The 18830-nt window shown below is 42.7% G+C and overlaps 1 long non-coding RNA gene and 1 pseudogene across 2 annotated transcripts; both read right to left on the bottom strand.

Moving 5' to 3' along the window:
• LOC310830437 (angiogenin-2 pseudogene) lies at positions 1-444 on the bottom strand (annotated as a pseudogene). Its single transcript has one exon. The product of its transcript is annotated as an angiogenin-2 pseudogene (transcript).
• Positions 445-9642: 9198 nt separating this feature from the next.
• Positions 9643-12361, bottom strand: LOC310829321. Its single transcript, XR_014557223.1, has 3 exons — positions 12163-12361; positions 11694-11866; positions 9643-9810 (listed from the first exon to the last, which is right to left on the bottom strand). It is a non-coding gene; the product is annotated as an uncharacterized lncRNA (long non-coding RNA).
• Positions 12362-18830: the final 6469 nt, after the last annotated feature.

The following is an 18830-nucleotide window of genomic DNA, read 5'->3' as shown; positions in this document are numbered from 1 at the left end:
TTACGCTGTGACGATGATGCTTTCGTCGAAGTGCACAGGCTCATTATTCTGATTACAGGCAATGACGATGTATCTGGATGACTTGTTATCAGAGTACTTGCAAGGTGGGTGAGTTGAGCCGCCTTTGTGCTTGCAGCTGGTGACAGTGATGGGGCGTAGAGCAATCCTCAGCCCGTTCCCATAATCCTTCCCTCCAATATCAGTGCAGACAGATTTGATGTTATTCTTGGTGCCGTGGATGAAGGTGTTCACTTCCTTGCATGGTCTGTCCAGTCCGCGTCTTTTCATCATGACGTCACAATACTGCTTTCCATGGCTGCTCTTGGGATTATCGTAGTGCTGCCTTAGGAACTTCTCATAGGGGGTTTCACAATAGGCTCCCAGTGCCAGAACAGACACCAGAAAGGTGAGGAGCACAAGGCCAGATCCCTTGAAAGGCATCATCGTGGGCGACCTCTGCCTGAAAGAGATACCTGGGGGGGAAGTAAAGTGGGTGTGTAAATGCTTTCTTTCTGTTTGCCACCAGAGGGTGCTTTGTGAAACAGCTTGGAGTTCAAATGAATGCTGTACTGTATATCCTTGCAAATTCTTATCTGCAAATGTTGTGGTGGATGTTATCTAGTCATGATCACATAACCATGTGAATATTGATACAAACCAGTCACATTGCAGCTTATGCATCTTATAGCAGAAGTTTAAGACACAATTTAAATTTTTTTAAAAACCACTCTAAGTAGAATAATGAAGCATAACCACCCACCCTACCCACTCACTACTCCCAGTCTTCCCCTCCCCCTCTTCTTCTTCCTAATTGTTTAAACCAATTCATAAACCAAAGAATTTATGCATTCACCACTAATAATGAAACACATGTTGTAGATATTTTTCAACAATTATTATGCTATTTTTGTGATATACAAAACTTGGTATACTTATTTGTATAACATCATTCTTGTTTGTAAAATCCAATAAAAAAACCAATATAAAAGAAGAAGCTTGGACCATTGTTGAGGGTCAGGGAGAAGGAGGCAAAGAAGATAGGATATTTGTACAAGCTCAGTTAAGTTTCTGGCTGAAGTGAGATGTGAGCAAGGGACTCACTGGTATGAATCTGAGCTCCAGACTAGCACTGAGAGACCAGGGTTCAAATCCCCACTCGGCCGTGAAGCTCATTGGGAAACCCTGGGTCAGTCTCAGTCTCTTACCCTAGCCTGCCTCACAGGATTGATGAGAGGACTGACTGAAGGAGGCTGGATGCTGCCTTGAGCTCCTTGGTGGAAAGGTGGGGTATAAATCTATCTATCTAACTATCTATCTATCTCCCTTTTGTATAAACTCCCTTAAAATCCTTCTGAAAGTCTTCATCAAGCGCCACCAGTAGCTCAACAAGACAGCGGGGTATAAGATTTATTTCTTAACCTTTAGGTTAAAGTGCTGTACACCTGGGAACACCATGAGCTTTAAGTAGCTGGGTTGGTGTTGCAGCATCAGTAGATTTAAACAATTGTTCCAATTGTTGCTATAATCTTTTTGCATAGCCTTTTACATAAATGCATCTTAAGCCCCCCCCCCCCCTTTTCTAGTAGGATTTAGTAAGAGCTAAATTGGAGTCAGTTTTACATGTGCAATTTGTGCACACAACAGCTCCCTCATCTTGTGGTTTAACGTTGTATGTTCACCCCTCTTAAAAATATATATTCCCCTAATAATGCTTGCTTTATATTCTGCTTAAGTTTCCCAGGCATGCAATTTTCTCTGACATTTCCCTTTTTCTAAGATTCCTTTGTGTGGAATGTAATGTGCTTTGAATTTCCTTAGTGTAGATTATTACTCCCATCCAGGCCCATGAGAGGGTGGGGGGCAGCCAAGTACTGCCACTATGAGTTGGGCCATAGGGAAAGCCCCATGGAGGCCATGCTTTCCATAAAGTCCCAAGCGCCCCTTGTAAGGTCGTGTCACCATGGATGTTAAAATGCCCATGGACAACCAAACTAGGTGTCTCCAGGAGAACATCTGCCGTGACCTGAAGCAGCTCGGTGCAGCAGGGAGGTCGGTACACCAAAAGGAATCCTGTACTGCCCTTACTGCCCAACCTCCAGAACATGCACTCAGAGAACTGGGTCTTCCCAATAGGACACCTGGTACAAACTAATGACTTCCTAAAACTCACTGCAACCTCGCCTCCCCACCCATATGAGCTGGGTTGCTGTGTGTATGAGAAACCTGGTGGACAAGCAGCGGCAATATCAGGCCCATCTGCTTCATCCAGCCAAGTCTCTGTTACACATGCCAGGTCAAGTCCTCCATCCACAATCAAGTCATGGATGACAGCCGTCTTGTGAATCATTGACCTGGCATTGCACAGCAGCACCTTAAAGTCAACAACTCCCTTGTTGAATCCAGTATCCTTGCGGACAAGACCAGACCTGGAGGCAGGGATAGTCTTCAAACTATGACTAAACCTGCCTCATCGGTAATTACATGGTCATAAATCCACCATTGCTCTGACCTTTCAATAACTGTTACGCTCTTAGGCATCAACCACCAGACCCAATAACTTACAATTTCTTCAATTTAGCCTCCTATCTTCTCTCTTAGCCTCTCTTCTGTTTTGCTCAGCTCCAGATGATACCCTGTCAATGCTTTGTCCAACCTTTTATAATCTAGCGGCCACAGCTTCTGGCCAATAGCACACGGCCAGGTTGCAAGACAGTCTTCTATTGGACTTCAGCCAAGGTCCAATAGGAATACTTTAGTGACCCTCAGAACACCAATTGGATTGGTCCCTGCTAGTGTCAGCACAAACCATTGAAGGCTGGTCCTTTAGGATCGATGAAAAATGCCCCCAGCAACAACAGCATGATCCTAGCCACTTCCTCCAGCCAGCCCAGAGCATGCTCCTAGCTGTCAACTTCCTCTTCCTCAGTATCAGATCATGCCAGTCATGAATGGAGAATTAAATGCAATGCATTTTGCAAAGCAGCTCAGATATGCCGAAATGTGTTTTCGAAAGCCAAAGCTGATGAAAAGCCTTCACAATGATTCTGGGAAAGGGCCAGGGTTGCAACTGCAATCACTAGGAACACCTTCTTAGTCACTACCAAGAAATCCACACTCAGAAAGGGCAAAGTCATAAGATACAACTCAATTAATACTTCAAAAACAACAACAACACAAAAACCTAAAAATGCAACTGATTGCCCACAAGGCAACCAACTGAAAGATGAACTTGCTGCCAAACAAGGATAGCTCAATAGCAACCTTCAGGAAATGGGGATGCCAGTCCTCTGAATTTGAGGCAGAAATGAGGCTCAGACCTTTTCTATTCATCTGTAGAAGACTTCATTGATAGCATAGGCCAGGGGTCGGCAAGGCTTACAAGGCATGGGCAGGATCACTCCCGCAGAGATCCCCGTGGGACGGGCAGGTGCAGCATGATGCCGGAAATCTCTTCTGCGCATGCCCAGATGCCAAAAATCACACCTGCGCAGAAGGATTTTGGCATCTGGGCATGCGTAGGAGCGATTTCTGGAGCCGCGGAAGAGAGTCCCTGCACTGTGCTGGTTTAGCGCAGCACGTGGGGACTCGCCAAGCAGGTGGCTGGGTTCGGGGGCAGATCATGGGCCGGTTAAGTGACCCTCATGGGCCTCCTCTGGCCCATGGGCCTTAGGTTGTCGACCTCTGGCATAGGCCAAGGATGGGGAGGTGGGTTCAGCTGGTGGGGGCAGGTCCTTGGTTTCCCCCACCCTTGGTATGCCATTTTAACAAGTGTCCATCACCTGACATCACCATGATGTCAAAATATCAATTCTTCCTTGCTAGTGTTGTAAGCTGCGCTAGAAAGGAAAATGCAAAGCCAGCTAAGCAAGGCTGGAAATTTCTGCCTTTGAAACATGGCAGGTTAGCTGACCAGTGCTGCCTTCACTTTCTGATCCCAGGGAACCTAAAGTCCAGCTTAGTCTGGAAGCTACGCAACTGGAATTATTATTTTAAAAAACCAAACATAGCTCTATCACCTTGCCTTGAAATAAAACAAAAGGAGCTTATTATTTTGAATTTTGCTCATTTAATCCCCCCTTTGCCTCTTCTCACTTTCATATCGCCTCTTTTTATGTGTAACTATGTCCTGCCTTCTCTTTCTTGCAGGATATTCTATAGCAGCAAAAGCCGAAGGGGTCAGGCTGCACCTGATATGTTCATTTAATATAGCGGTCATTCTTAAATTTCTCCCATGGCTACTTGAATTGCTGAGGATATTGTCAGACCACTTAATAATTTTTTTTTCTGTCTGTTGTAGTATTTGTAACACATGGCAACAAGTGCTCTGTTGTTTTTAATTGTATTTCAGTGCTTGTTTTGTTTCTTATATTGTATTTTACTGCATTACAATTTGGATTGTATATAATTCAGTGGAATTCACAGACACACCAATGGACCACAGTTAGAAAACATCTGGATATTAGGATAAGGGTTCACTGCTTAGAATCCACCTCTTCTGATATATCTAAATAGTAGCATTTTTCAAATTTATTAATACAATTTCCCCTCAAAAATACTTTCCAAGTGGGGAGGAAGGAAAATTCTGTGCCTCAAGTTAGCAGTAATCCCCAGATTACCAGTTTTCATTGTTTTTCTCCTTAAACAACAAAAAAACAGATTCCTAGCATTTATATAACAAGGCCTGTGAAACGCCAATTTTCTTTCCCCCTCCGTGATAAATAAACCTATTTTTCCATTTTCAGTATTTTGTTCTGTCCCTTCCCTATAGAAAGAAAAAATCACTCCATCCTGTAGAATAATTGCCCAGGCCTCCATGACTTTGAATTTCTTTCTTCTGTTTAATAGAATTCAAGTAGAAAAGTGAGGAAGGAGAATTGAAACAGCTCTCACTAAATGGCAGCAAAAAAGTTTGACATGGGAAGTGATGGATCTTTCAAAATCCATTCAAACCAGTCTAATTAATTCTTAATTTTTATTTCTTGCTCCCTCTACGTCGATAGAAAGAAATAGGTGAGTATTATAACATCCAGATACGAGAGAACTTGTACCAACCATATGATTGTGAAATGTACCGTACAATTGTGACTATAAACCACTAAAAGCAACATCAAAGAATGGGAACGATTATAATACAGCATTACAAAATACCACAGTTTAGGATTGTGACAGGAGCCATATTGGTTATACCTGCTTGTGCATAGTGGAAATTTAACTGAGTTAAAACATTGCTTCTTTTCTGGGGATATGCAGGGGTATACATACCCCTAAACTTTTTGCGAATTGAAGTTTGGCCTCATTGAGGGGCAGTATTTCAATATGAGTAGGAAAATGAGAGTACCCCTAAACAATTTTTTTTAAAGAAAAAAAGCACTGGTTAAAACTATAGCAAAAGTACTGACAAGACACGTGGACAGCTACCCAGCAAGAAGCAGAAGTAAGTATTAGGCGGTTTCTGGTGAGCAAATCAGATGTTACAGAATCTGAGCCACAAAAAGCAAATCGTTGGCTTGCTTGACAAATCCACAGGAGCCTAACCACAGCAACTAACCATCAGCTTGCTTGACAAATAGCAATGCTAAATTTATAAATATTAAGACGTGATAAACAAACTTGTGTGCATGGATGGAATACACCCCCAAAAAAGCATAAAAGAATTGTGCAGCGCAGCCTTCCTAAACTCGCCCCCTCCAGAAGTTTTTGGCCTACAACTCCCATGGTCCCTAGCTAGCAGGACCACTGGTCAGAGATGATGGGAATTGTAGTCTCAAAACATCTGGAGGGCCGAGTTTGAGGAAGCCTGGTGCAGAGGTTTGGATAGGGAGAGTCTGGAAGTTGCTGCAGGAATTAATAAAGATCACCCAATGGTGACCTTGCTTCATATCTAATTCTTGGCCAGTTATGTCCCACCTGGGACAGGTATTGAGGATGCTACCACAGGGTCTCAGGGACAGCTTGAGAAAAAAGGTACATCTTCAAATGAGGAACAGAGATTGATCTGCCTGTCCAATGTATGTTTCTTAGCCTCTTGACTGAGTCAGATGAACGCCTGATAGAAAAAAAACAGCAAATGTATTGGTTCGTGCTTTTTTAATAAGGTATAATTTGCTTGGGGACGCAGGTGGCGCTGTGGGTTAAAGCCTCAGCGCCTAGGACTTGCCGATCGAAAGGTCAGCGGTTCGAATCCCTGCGGCGGGGTGCGCTCCCGCTGCTCGGTCCCAGCGCCTGCCAACCTAGCAGTTTGAAAGCACCTCCGGGTGCAAGTAGATAAATAGGGACCGCTTACCAGCGGGAAGGTAAACGGCGTTTCCGTGTGCGGCTCTGGCTCGCCAGAGCAGCGATGTCACGCTGGCCACGTGACCCGGAAATGTCTCCGGACAGCGCTGGCCCCTGGCCTCTTAAGTGAGATGGGCGCACAACCCCAGAGTCTGTCAAGACTGGCCCGTACGGGCAGGGGTACCTTTACCTTTTACCTATAATTTGCTTTGGGGCTCAGGTGGCGCTGTGGGTAAAACCTCAGCGCCCAGGGCTTGCCGATTGCATGGTCGGCGGTTTGAATCCCCGTGGCGGGGTGAGCTCCCGTCTTTCGGTCCCAGCTCCTGCCCACCTAGCAGTTCGAAAGCACCTCTAAGTGCAAGTAGATAAATAGGTACCGCTTTCTAGCAGGAAGGTAAACGGCGTTTCTGTGTGCTGCGCTGGTGCTGGCTCGCCAGAGCAGCTTCGTCATGCTGGCCACGTGACCCAGAAGTGTCTCCGGACAGCGCTGGCCCCCCGCCTCTTAAGTGAGATGGGCGCACAACCCTAGAGTTGGACATGACTGGCCCATACGGGCAGGGGTACCTTTACCTTTACCTTAATTTGTTTAAAAGCATGGTTTCCTAGCTGTGTGCAGCAGCAATACAACATACAAAATCAAATCAAATCAAGTTAAAAATAAAATTTGGGAGAGGGTGTCATTTGAAACGGCTGCTGAAATTTAAAAAGTCACCGTTTTGTATGAGTTTTGTGTGTTCTGAGAGGCATCATATAAATAGGTGGATCGTGCTCACAACATTCCCTATGCCAGCCACTGAAAGGTGTAAAAGACATAAGTGAAACTGGAAAAGAAAAGAAAATGAATATGAAAGAAAAAGTGATTGATATGTGCTGTATGTGCGATATAACATTGTTTTTCTCTACCTGTTTTTGCAGCTTAAATTTACAATGCTTTAAACTGAAAAGCTTCTTCGATGGGTCTAGATCCAGCCACAGAGTCAGCTGGGTGCATTAACCCAGGCATAGCCAGCCGGGGGTGGGGGGTAGGAGGAGGATGCCAGAGACCTGAAAGACTTATGCTGTCATGACAAGAATGCCCCATGCCTCCCTGCCAACCAGGCAGGGAAATATCTCCCACAGAGACACCTCTGACCTTGGGGTTGATGTTATATTGATGCCATTTGAAAATTTCTCTCTCTCTTGTTTTCCAACAGAGTTCCAAGCTGACTTGGAAGTGTAAGTCCCAAGTGTGAGGTACCACTGTATTTGCATTTTGTACTGGCAGCTAATTCCTGTCAGTGGTTTCCCAGAACAGTCACATGACTAACGAAACAAGCTTGAAGACCTGAACGGACACCAACGTTTATCTTGCTACATCCATACTGGATGCCCAAACGTCTTAGGTTACAGGCTTTAATTTTCAGAATTAATGCTTTTGTTTAGCCCATACATAATTAAAAATAAGGCCACTTGTATAACTTAGGTAAGACAGCAGAAAACCTCGTGTTCTGCTGGGGAAACCCAGCAATATTTTCATTCACAGATTGTGCAAATACAATTCACCTGCCAAAAACCCTCCAACGCCACCATTAAGAAGCAGGTGTTCTCCTGTTAATTAGAGCTTAATTTGGAATAATGTGCTGGAAGGGATGAGATCACAAACTGCGGAACAAAACAAGCTGCAAGGTCATTAAGGTTTGAACTTGAGTTAACACTTCATTTGGTGCAAAAGACAGTGTGGGAGTAGGGGAGACTACAGTTTCTTTATATCAAGTTTTCTTCTCTACATTTATGATTCAGCAATCATAATTCAGAATTAATGTTTTCTGAACCCCACTTGAATGTCCCACCATTATCTCCAGCTTACACTGGATGGCACATCCTCCTCATTTATCATTTGCATGGGGCATAGCCACCAACGCCCCATCAAATGAAGCCACACTAGGCTCAATCCCTGCCTTCCTTCTGTAGTTTTGTAAGGCTTGTTCATGCAGGAGCAAAGTCTAGATTTCCATTGGCCGGTCTTGTGGCATCCCTGTGACATCTTCCGTATCTCAGGGTTGCCCTGGACATTTCCTACTAGGAGTGTTTAAAACACACACAGACACAAACACCTTTGCATAGTCCCTAATGGTAGGATTGGGACCCAGGGGAAAAGATCTGGAGCAAGGTAGAGAGGATGAAATGTTCATACAGATCCACATTGGGCTTTGGAGCTGAACCACAGGGTCAAAACATCAAGAGAGGAGGCCATAGCACAGCTTTCAAAATCTGAACAGACATCTCTTTAAAAAGTTAGTGTTTTGTCTTCCAGGGAGACACCTTTCATCAAGTAGGGAGCAGTAGGACCTGATACTTCTGCTGGTGCTCAAATCTGGGTTGTTATTTTTTCAGTAACGGTGGCCAATACAACTTGAAATCTAAAATTCTGGTACTTGGAAGGAATTTGGAAACATTATTTTGGTGACTGAGAAAAGCACAGAACTGGTAATGCTGTGAGAAAGACAAATGGAAGTGGACCAGAAAGTCACAGACAGTTTCAGGGATTTTTAATGTTCACATTTTATTGACATAATTTTAGTTTTAAAGAAATAGAGTGATACAGTGGAAAAAAGGGGGAAAGAACAAAGCTGTATATAAGAAATATATATTCCATGTCTGCTTATCTGAGTCACAAGGTGGAAGAGTGAGAAAAGAGGCCGGGTTTTTAATAAGCAACCAGGGATACCACAAATAACTGCTTGATCCCACAGCAGCAAGAATCATGAGAAAAGGCATGAGATCTCACTTATATCATGCAACGTGAGGTTGAAGATGAGCAGTGGGACACAGTGGAGGCCCAAAGTGATCAGAGTGGCCTTTTCACCCTCAAGAAGGAAGAAATCCTAGTGGCAATCCAATGGCAATTTGTGGGCAGGTAAAACAGATATTTGCTTAAGTAAAAGGACTTCTTCAACTCTTTCATGGAATTCTCTTGCCTTTGCCCAGACCTGCCCTGGAAGATTGGGGGACTACCTTGAGAGGTTTCTTGAGAGGGATGGAGTGTAGGAGGGGGAAAGTGTAGGGGGCTGCTGAGTGTCAGAGAGGATGGTAGCGGAGGTTTGTTGCCTGAGCAGAAGTCTGCTTGTGCAACAATGGCATTCAAAATCTTAATTCAATTGGGTATCCATTCTTACAAGAAAGTGAAATATTCCTACTGAGGTAATATTCGTGGTACATGAAATCAAATCTATGACACGTGGTGACTGGAACAGGAGATGAGCTCGAAAGTGGACCAGTTTGTGGTATGCCAATAACAGTGCAGATGTCTTTAAGATCTTGGTCAGAGACATGAACGAAAGTGTGATTGGCGTAGGGAGCCAGGCCTCTTTTCTGGACTATATAGTCGCAGTAATTTGCGACTTTAGTCCTCGGTTAATCGACATACTCGTGTTTGAAGGACCGGAAATCCCAGGAGGCTTCAGTCCCCAGCACCATCCAGGAGAGCAAAACCAAGAGCAGCCATAAAGGACAGGGCCCCTTGGCAGCCATGGATCGCTGTGGCTCTTGGTGGTTGGTCTGCGCAGAAAAAACAGGAAACGGTGAAAAGTTCAACAGGGCATTTTCATGCTCTCCCTTTTCCCATCAGATTTATTATATAACCCAGTTCCCAGGAAATAGCAAGGGAAAATCTGAAAAGGCTATGACAGCCTTGCTCAAATTGTAATCCTAATTCCCTCATTAGGTAGTTATGAGGCTGTCTAGTACTGCCGTCAGACACTGCCCCATCTACTTTAGTACTGTGGTATCTCAGAAGTCAAACAGAATCCGTTCTGGAACTCCGTTTGACTTCCAAAATGTTCAGAATCCAAGGCACAGCTTCTGATTGGTTGCAGGAAGCTCCTGCAGCCAATCGGAAAGTCTGAAGTTGCATCAGACGTTTTGGTTCCAAAGAACGTTCGACAATTGAAACACTCACTTCCAGGTTTACAAGATTCAGTTGGCAAAGTGTTTGAGTCGCAAGGTGTTGGGATCCAAGGTACGCCTTTATTGTCTAGCATTGAGTTGTGGCCCTTCCCCATTCCCATCTCTCTTCCTCCACCCCATTACAACTATGAAACTATAGTTGAGTTGACAGGCAGATTGAAGAAATGAATAAAACTAAGTTTCAGAGACTAATAAGCACCTCCAAAATCACAGAAAAATTAGCCTCTGCAAAGACAATGAATGACACCATTATTCTTCGTGTCACAGCAGCAGAAATAAGCAGGCGTGAGTTCCCCAAATTAGCATAATGAGATTCAAGACGTTACTTCCCAAAGCGCCCAACTCTTAACCTTAGTCAGAGTGTGGTGGTCTCCTGAGGTAGCTAATTCAGGTTGTCATGAAATAATAGCAATTTATTGATTTTATTGCCAATGTATTTTTATTGCCAGAAAGAAGGAACAGTGTTTGACTCCCAGGGCAGCATAAGTACAACCAACTGAAAAAAAGGTAGTCCCTACTCACAGGCTGAAGATTGTAATGATACAAAGGGACAAAGGGATGAGTGAAGAAGAAAAAGACAGACCTCTGTGCCAGTCCTTAAAGTCAAACAGACAAACTAAGAAATACATAAAATTTGTTCAAGTCAGACCCTGCTTTCTATTTGAGACATCCCAATGATAACTTGGCATCTACTTTCTAGATTTCTAGATAAAAAAATGTGTAAACACCTTTGAAATGGGCACCTTTCATGACTGTAAAATTATCCTAAATCTAGGAATGTAGCTTTTCCCAATGAAGCTTCATTTCCCTGTACGTAGAGCTTTACTTCCTACTTTCTGCTGTTCATACCTTCTCAAAATGTACATTTCTATATAAGGAGACTGGGCTTCCTTGTACAGGGGTGGTGGTACTTACATGACTTAGCCTTCCTGCAAAAATTAAAGAATTCCTGCACATAGCAATATTTAAATTCCGGAGAAAGCAGTGTAACCTAAAATTCAGCATGGCTGTTACATACAGTCATCTCATCAGCCTTCTGTACCCTGAATTGATGCAGCCAATCCACAGCTCAGCCACCACATCTGTTGTCAGAGAGCTTGTGCTCAAAGATGATTGGCTGCCAGTGAAATGCAGGAAAAGAATATGGCTGCCATGATTAATACTTAGGAGAAGGAGTCACACAGAGGTTAAATATCTATTCACAAAAATGAATATATGCATAGATAAATAAAATTACAGGGGGGGGGGAATACAAGGAGAAAGTGTTGTTAAACATGGAAAAGGTTTATTCTATTAAAGACGGGGGGAAATTGAAATCAAGCATGGATGAAAAGAAATGACAGACAAAGATTAGCTCTTCAAAAGCTGGCTGATTTAAAATCTGCCTGCAGTGTGCTTCTAGGCCACCTTTCCTACTGCTGAACAAAACAATGAACATAGCTTCGTAGATGAACATGTTGAGGCCTTTTTCTTACCTAGTGTAATAGAAATTGGTCTCCCAAAGAGTCGATCAAAATATCTTCTTTCGCTCGTATGCGCCTCTGAGCATCCTTCAGTAAGAGACACCTTATATAGAGAGAATTCAGCTATGGTGGATGATGATACGTGGAAAATTGTTACTGGATGTCCTGGGACAAAGGCTGGAAGCCTATTTTTCCCCCAGTAGGAGATGGAAATGAAGCATCATTAGTAGAAAAACATGTAGGTCTAATTTAATTGATCTTGAATGTTCTGGTAGGACACATTCTGTACCCAACAGGTTGACGGTCAGCTGATGTCTATATTCTCACATGAATATTTTTACTCACTCCAGACAGGCATATTACATCATGCAATGCATGGGAAAGTGTTCATCCACCCATATTTATCAGGGCTAATCCTGATTCTCTACAGTGGGTACAGTGCTTATAGCATGAATGTTCCCCCTTGTTATTAAAGACTCACTGGAAGACCCAAGAGGCAGATATCTTCTACGTAGGGGTACGTCTGGATGCTTTACTGTCGCTTGAGGCTAAGGTGGCATCAGTGGCACAGAGTACCTTCCATCGACTTCAGCTGATGGCCTAGCTCTACGACTATCTGGACACAGACAGCCTAACTACTATTGTCTATGCTCTGGGAACCTCTAGGTTAGATTACTGTCAGGTGTTCTACTCAGAGCTCTGAAGACAATTCAGATACTTCAGTTAGTGCAGAACTTGGTGGCCAGCCATAAAGGACAGGGCCCCTTGGCAGCCATGGCTCACTGTGGCTCTTGGTGGTTTTTCTGAGCAGAAAAAAGAGGAAATGATGTAAACTTCAACAGGGCATTTTCATGCTTTCCCTTTTTTCCTTCAGATTTATTATATAACCCACTTCCTAGGGAAAATCAAGGGAAAACCTTGCTCAAATTGTAATCCTAATTCCCTCATTAGGTAGTTATGAGGCTGCAGTCAGACCATTGGCCCGTCTACTTCAATACAGTGGTACTTCAGAAGTCCTAAATGTAGAGAAGAAAACTTTATATTAAGAAACTGTAGGCTCCCCTCTGCCCACACTGTCCTTTTGCCCCAAATGAAGTGCTACCTCAAGATCAAACCTTAATGACCTTGCAGCAGGTTCTGTTCCGAGGTTTGTGATCTCAACATTTGTAGCACATGCCTGTACTTTAGTTCAATTTAAGCTCTAATTAACAGGAGAACACGTGCTTCTTAATGGCAGCATTGGAGGGTTTTTGGCAGGTGAAGTGCTTTTGCACAATCTATGAACGAAAATATTGCTGGGTTTTTTTGTGTGTGGACGTGCAGAGTCCCCCAAACCCCGGCTGGCCCCCTAGTGGAATAACGACTCAATACAACGTGCTATGGGATTAAAATTGGCCACAACTTTATTATGTTTCAGATGAAGGTAGACTTTGGCTTAGGCATTGGGCATTATCTCTCCCACTCTGGGGATTTGGGGAACATCAGGGTTATCCAGAGTGTGTGTGGGTGTGGGATGGGCTGGCTCTAGAGAACATATGTTCAACAGAGCGCCCCCCCCCCGTTACGCCGCCATCACAGGGGAGAGCAATGACAACCTGTACGTGTACGGCCAATGCCTCCCCTCAAACAACCCCTTTAACGGGGATCCCTGTGATAGCCGCCTCAAAGAGGAAGGGAGCGTGGGTCACTGCTACACGCCCACTCCTATCTAGGGAAGATAGACTAAAGGATTCCGCCCAAGGCCTGAGACTGCCAACGTTGTGATGTTTTGCTACGGGAAAGGCAAAACCTGCCAACGCAGGGAAATTCTTTTCCTGCCCTTGAACAGTGACATTGATGTAGCTGCGTCCACGTAGCCGTGGAGGAAAGGTTAACCTGAAATAGAAGGCATAACTGAGGGTGGGTAGGGTGGGAGAAACTCTGGAGCCAAATGACGATTCCCAGGTATGTTCCTCCCCCTATTGTGTGGACAGGGTGTTCCCTCCCCCTATCTGGCCTGATCACCTTGGCCACTCCTCCCCAGGTGGGATTGGGCAACTGGCAGAGGTTTTACAAATGGCCTTATTTTTAATTAAGTCTGGGCTGTAGCTAAACAAAAACATTAATTCTGGAAATTAAAGCCTGTAACCTCAGACATCTTGGCATCCACTGTGGATATGGCAAGATAAACGTTGGTGTCTGTTCAGGCCTTCAAGCTAGTTTCGTGAGTCATGTGAGTGTTCCAGATATAGAACGAGCCTTTTCCTAACATGGAATTCAGCTCTTTTGACTGCTGCACTCTGGGTTGACATGGGATTGCCATATTTCAGAAATGAAAAACCAGCAGGACACCCTCAAATTGTTGAGCTTTCTTTAGGAAGACCCCATTTTTTCCAAAAGCACCATTTTTTGGCTATCAATCTGCTTTCGAACACATTTTTAAAAGAAAAGTGTGACTAGTTTTTCAGATGCCTTTTAATTGAATAATTTTCTAAAGAGATGCCTTAAGCAACTGATATTATAGCTGAAGTCTTGTTTATTTTGTTATATTTTACTCCAATAAGACCCTTTTATCCTAAATAGAACCCAGTAAGGCAGACATGTATGTACAATGTATGTCCCTGGGTGCTTATTAAAATCCGCCCTCATTTCTAACTCTTCCACCTTGTGACTCAGATAAGCAATAAACTTACTTGGTTTATGTTGACAGGATTGTACTCAGAAAAATAGCCACTTCATTGGGAAATGAGGGGCACTTCTCAACATCCCTTATGAAACGCCATGTACATGTACAGATGTACAAAAAGAAATCTTAGGCGGGGAAAACCACAGCCTAAGATGTAAAAGCAAAATTCAAGACGTTCCCACAGACTGGCATGGGGGCAACATGGAGTAGGAGAATGTAACAACTGGTTGCCTAGATCAATGAACGAGAGCACTTCACAATGCAACAGTTTATTGCAGGATTAGTTCCAGAAGACTCCATGGCTGCAGGAAAGGCTGTTTTCATAATCTAGGACCAGCAACTGGTAGGGTCCAGAAACCCCAGGAAATATCAAGATTTCACTTGAGCTGGGCCCGCCATCTTGGCCAAGTCCTTAAATCCCCTTTGCAACATTCATGTTAAGTAGTTTGTACATAGCTTTTGTATTTTGTATGTTGTGGCTTATTTTCCTCACTAATAGGTCCCAGCACATCTTTTAAAATGTTTTGAGAAGAGTAAGCTTAACTTCCATGAGTCATCAATTTTCTGTTTTGCCAGAATTGCTATTTTTATTAACAATTATTAATTGATCGATTGATTCATTAAATTCATATACCACCCTTCATCCAAAGATCTCAGGGCAGGTCACTGCACAAAAATACAAAAGAAAACTATGAAATACATAATAAAAACAACAACAAAAAAAGCCTATAACCTCCCCTCCCACAAACATATTTTTAGTGTGTTTGTTTTGGGTTTGTTTGTTTGTGTACTTACTTACATTCCACCTTCCCCACAGAATTGGGACTCTCTGGGGCTCACCATAAATTAAACAAACACAGAAAAAACCCACAGATACCTATACCTTGGTTTTTACTACTTCCAGCACTGGAATACCCCCAACAAACTCTCCATTCATTCATTCATTCCCAGTTATCTGCAAAATCCCATACCTTCCCCGTAAGCAGTGGTGTAGCATGGGCAAGGCCACAGTGTTGGTTTCCCTGGTTGCCAAATTCTTAGGGGTGCAAAAAATTTAAAGAAAGTAAAGAAAACAGTAATAATAATAAATAGTCATCAGCTTGATAAGAAGAAACCCCTTGGGGGCACTCAAGTGTGTCACCAAGCGGGTGGGGCAGGAAGTGGGGAAAGAGAATTAAGCACAACTCTAGGAGCCAAATAGTAACAAAAGAAAAGAAAGGAGCTGTCATATGCCATGGAGAGTGCATATTAAAAGAAAAGAGGAGGCATTTCCCTGCCAGACCTGCAAATGTAGCCTGTTTGTATTGGTTAAAAGAATGGATTACATGGGGGATTATAATGGTGTCATCTCAATAGAATTACACAGAAGAGAAAGAGGGAGAAATCAAAAGAAGGGAGACTACCACAATGATTATTTCAGATGGCAGAGATTTTAAACTTAAAGAATGTATGGAGCTATAAATACCCGACTGAGAAACAATATATGTCAGTCCAAGCAATCAGCAGGAAGAATTTATAGGATTTGGATTTTAAATAATCTAACTTTGAAAATTAGAAAAGTAGAAATACAAGCTAAATCAATATCATACCACAACTCAATTATGTTAGAATTAACTATTAACAGGAAAATAAATGAGAGATGGAGAATGAATGAAAAGTTACTAAACGATGAAAAGATATTGAATAAAGGTCAAGACCTCTTAAAAGAGTTCTTTGAAATAAATATGGCTCAGGAAACAGATATTAGCGTAACATGGGATGCAAGTAAGGCCTTTAGAACAGGTTTATAACGGGGGAGGAATCTCCAGCACAGGAGGAGCAAGGGGGCTTTACTGCCAAGGCATCCCAACCATCATTGCAACCACCAGGTGGTGGCGCTGCGTTCGAAGCAGTGGAAAGTTTTTCCTGTGGGAAGTTTGGACAAAGTCCAAAGGCCAGGAAGATCTTCAGCGTTTTCCAAAGGTGCCATGAAGCAAGGCTAGAGGTGCTAGACATCATCAAGGATACCTTTACACCACAGAAGGGTCTGATCCACCAGTTGGGTGGAGACTTCTTGGAGGTGAAAGATTTTTGATATCCTAAATGACCGACCAGGAAGGAAAGAACACGCCAGTCAGGCATGTGTCTCTGCCAGACTCCTACTTGTGTGTAGGACCTCCTGACAGGCTTTGCTCTCCCGGACCTAATATTATACTACGAGGCAGAATGCCTATGTTGCATTAGAGATTGGATACTGTTAGACAATACAGACATACTAGTTATAGAGGGATGGAATAATCAATATGGATGGCATGCGTACCTTGTATATACAGTGTTATCTTGGTTTAAGAACAGCTTAGTTTATGAACAACTTGGAATAAGAACACTGCAAACCCAAAAGTAGGTGTCTTGGTTGGTGAACTTTGTCTTGGAAGCAGAACATGTTCCACTTCCTGTTGAGTGTGTTCCATTTGTAAATTGAGTCCCCCACTGCTATGGGAAAGTATGCATTGGTTTAAAAATACTTTGGTTTAAGAACGGACTGCCGGAACAGTCATAAACCAAGCTACCACCATAAGAAAGTTAAGGTACACAAAGGGTTTCTAAATCATATAATTAGGAAATCATTGTATAAAGTGTGCACAAAATATCAAGTTTTTTTGGATCCCAAGATACCGTGGTGGGTATCACCTCTGGAGGCATTTTCGGTAAAGAAGAAATATAGGGAGAATAACTGGGCTACATATCAGCAACTTCATGGCCAATTAAAATTGAAAACCATTGAGGAAATTAAACAACACTGTACTGGCTGGTTGCAATACCACCAATTAAATGACATATTTAATTGGAATAAAAAAATGGATTTGGAAAGAGGAATCAAAACTACAAATAAAATTATTACAAAATACAAAGAAAGTACTATCAAAAATTTATAAATTATTGTTAGAGTGGGAATTGAAGGATGAGGAAGTAAAGGAGGTGATGATCAGGTGGGCTCTGGACATTGGCTATAATATTCAGATGGTGCAATGGAAAAAATTGTGGAAGCAGGATATTGAATGTACTGCATGCTATACAAATAGGGAAAATCTGATGAAGATGATGTATAGGTGGTATATGACCCCTGTCAGACTAGCCAAAATATACAAATTAAAATCAAATATCTGCTGGAGATGTCATGGGGTAGAGGGAATGATGTATCAAGTATGATGGGGATGTGGGAAAATTAAAAAAAATTCTGGAGTAATATTCATGAGGAATTAAAAAAAAAAGATGTTTAAAACAACTTTTGAGAAAAAGCTTGAAGCATTTCTATTAGGTATAGTTTCAAGAGACATCCAGGTGATAAGAAAAAAGTGTTCTTATGGGCCACAGCTGCAGCCCCAATACTGATAGCTAGAAAATTATGTGAATTTATAGAACTGGCCAAAATGAGAGCAGCTATTGGGTTGAAAAGTGACTAATAGGAAATATGTATTTAACTTCTTTGACACAATATTAAAGGAATGGAAAACATTGGAAGCTGAGCACAGGTGGAGGGAAGTCATAATGGTACAAATACAGTATGACAGTATAGGTAAGGAATGTAGATAGATAGGTATAGACATATATATACAGTATGTATTGTAAAGAATGACAAAAGGTGTAATTGATTATGTTATGGCAAAATTATATATGTATGGATAATGCAGACATCCTCGACTTAAAAATGGGCATGCAGGCATGTCTTTAGTATGGGTAGGTGCAAATTTATAAAAAATGTGTGGACCATATTCTTAGGAAGAAACTATATAGAGTTTGGGAGAAATGTAAAAATCTGCTGGAAAGGAAAACACCTTTATGGCTATCTCTTATCAAGGCTATTACAGTTAAGAGAGTTAATATGGATTGACAGTGGGCAATTTACAGGGAATTGCTGTTCCCAAACAGTTTGGGAACCAGAATTTTAGATTTCAAGTTACATTGGCTACTCTACTAAAACCCCCAAATTTCAGCACCTACAGAAGTCTCAGGTCCTTCTTCTCCCTACTTGTCAAGGATGTGACTGAATCGAATGCCTTGGAAGACTCTGACTCTGGAGATGAGGGACTGCAGCTGCAGACAGAGCAGGAGTGGGTTAGTTCAGCACCCCTTCATCAAGAGTTCCCAGATTGAGATAGAGCAGCACACTTGGAAAGCTCGAAGGCAGCAGTAGAGGAGGAGATAGATGACACGGAGGAGGTTGCTATGCAACCAGGAAGGAGGCAGCATTTAAAGGGCTCTTTTTGTTTCATGGTGTGGGGGGGAGGTCACCCACCTTTTCCCCAAACCAAAAGAGCTGAAGGGTTAAAATGCAACAGAAATACAAGAGAGGACGGACTGGACTTTGGCACCCTTATGTTGTGAAAGGGGCAGCGACTTAAAGTGACCAGCTCATAGCTCGGAGCTGGTCTCTGGATGTTAATTGTCAATAAACATGTCATGTAGGACTTCCGGGTTAGCGCCATTGGCAATGGCGGAGCTTC

Source organism: Podarcis gaigeae (assembly GCF_964106915.1).
Source record: "Podarcis gaigeae genome assembly, chromosome: 13".
NCBI lineage: Eukaryota > Metazoa > Chordata > Lepidosauria > Squamata > Lacertidae > Podarcis > Podarcis gaigeae.
Note: the sequence above shows the minus strand (reverse complement) of the source record. Positions and strands in the feature narration are given on the sequence as shown.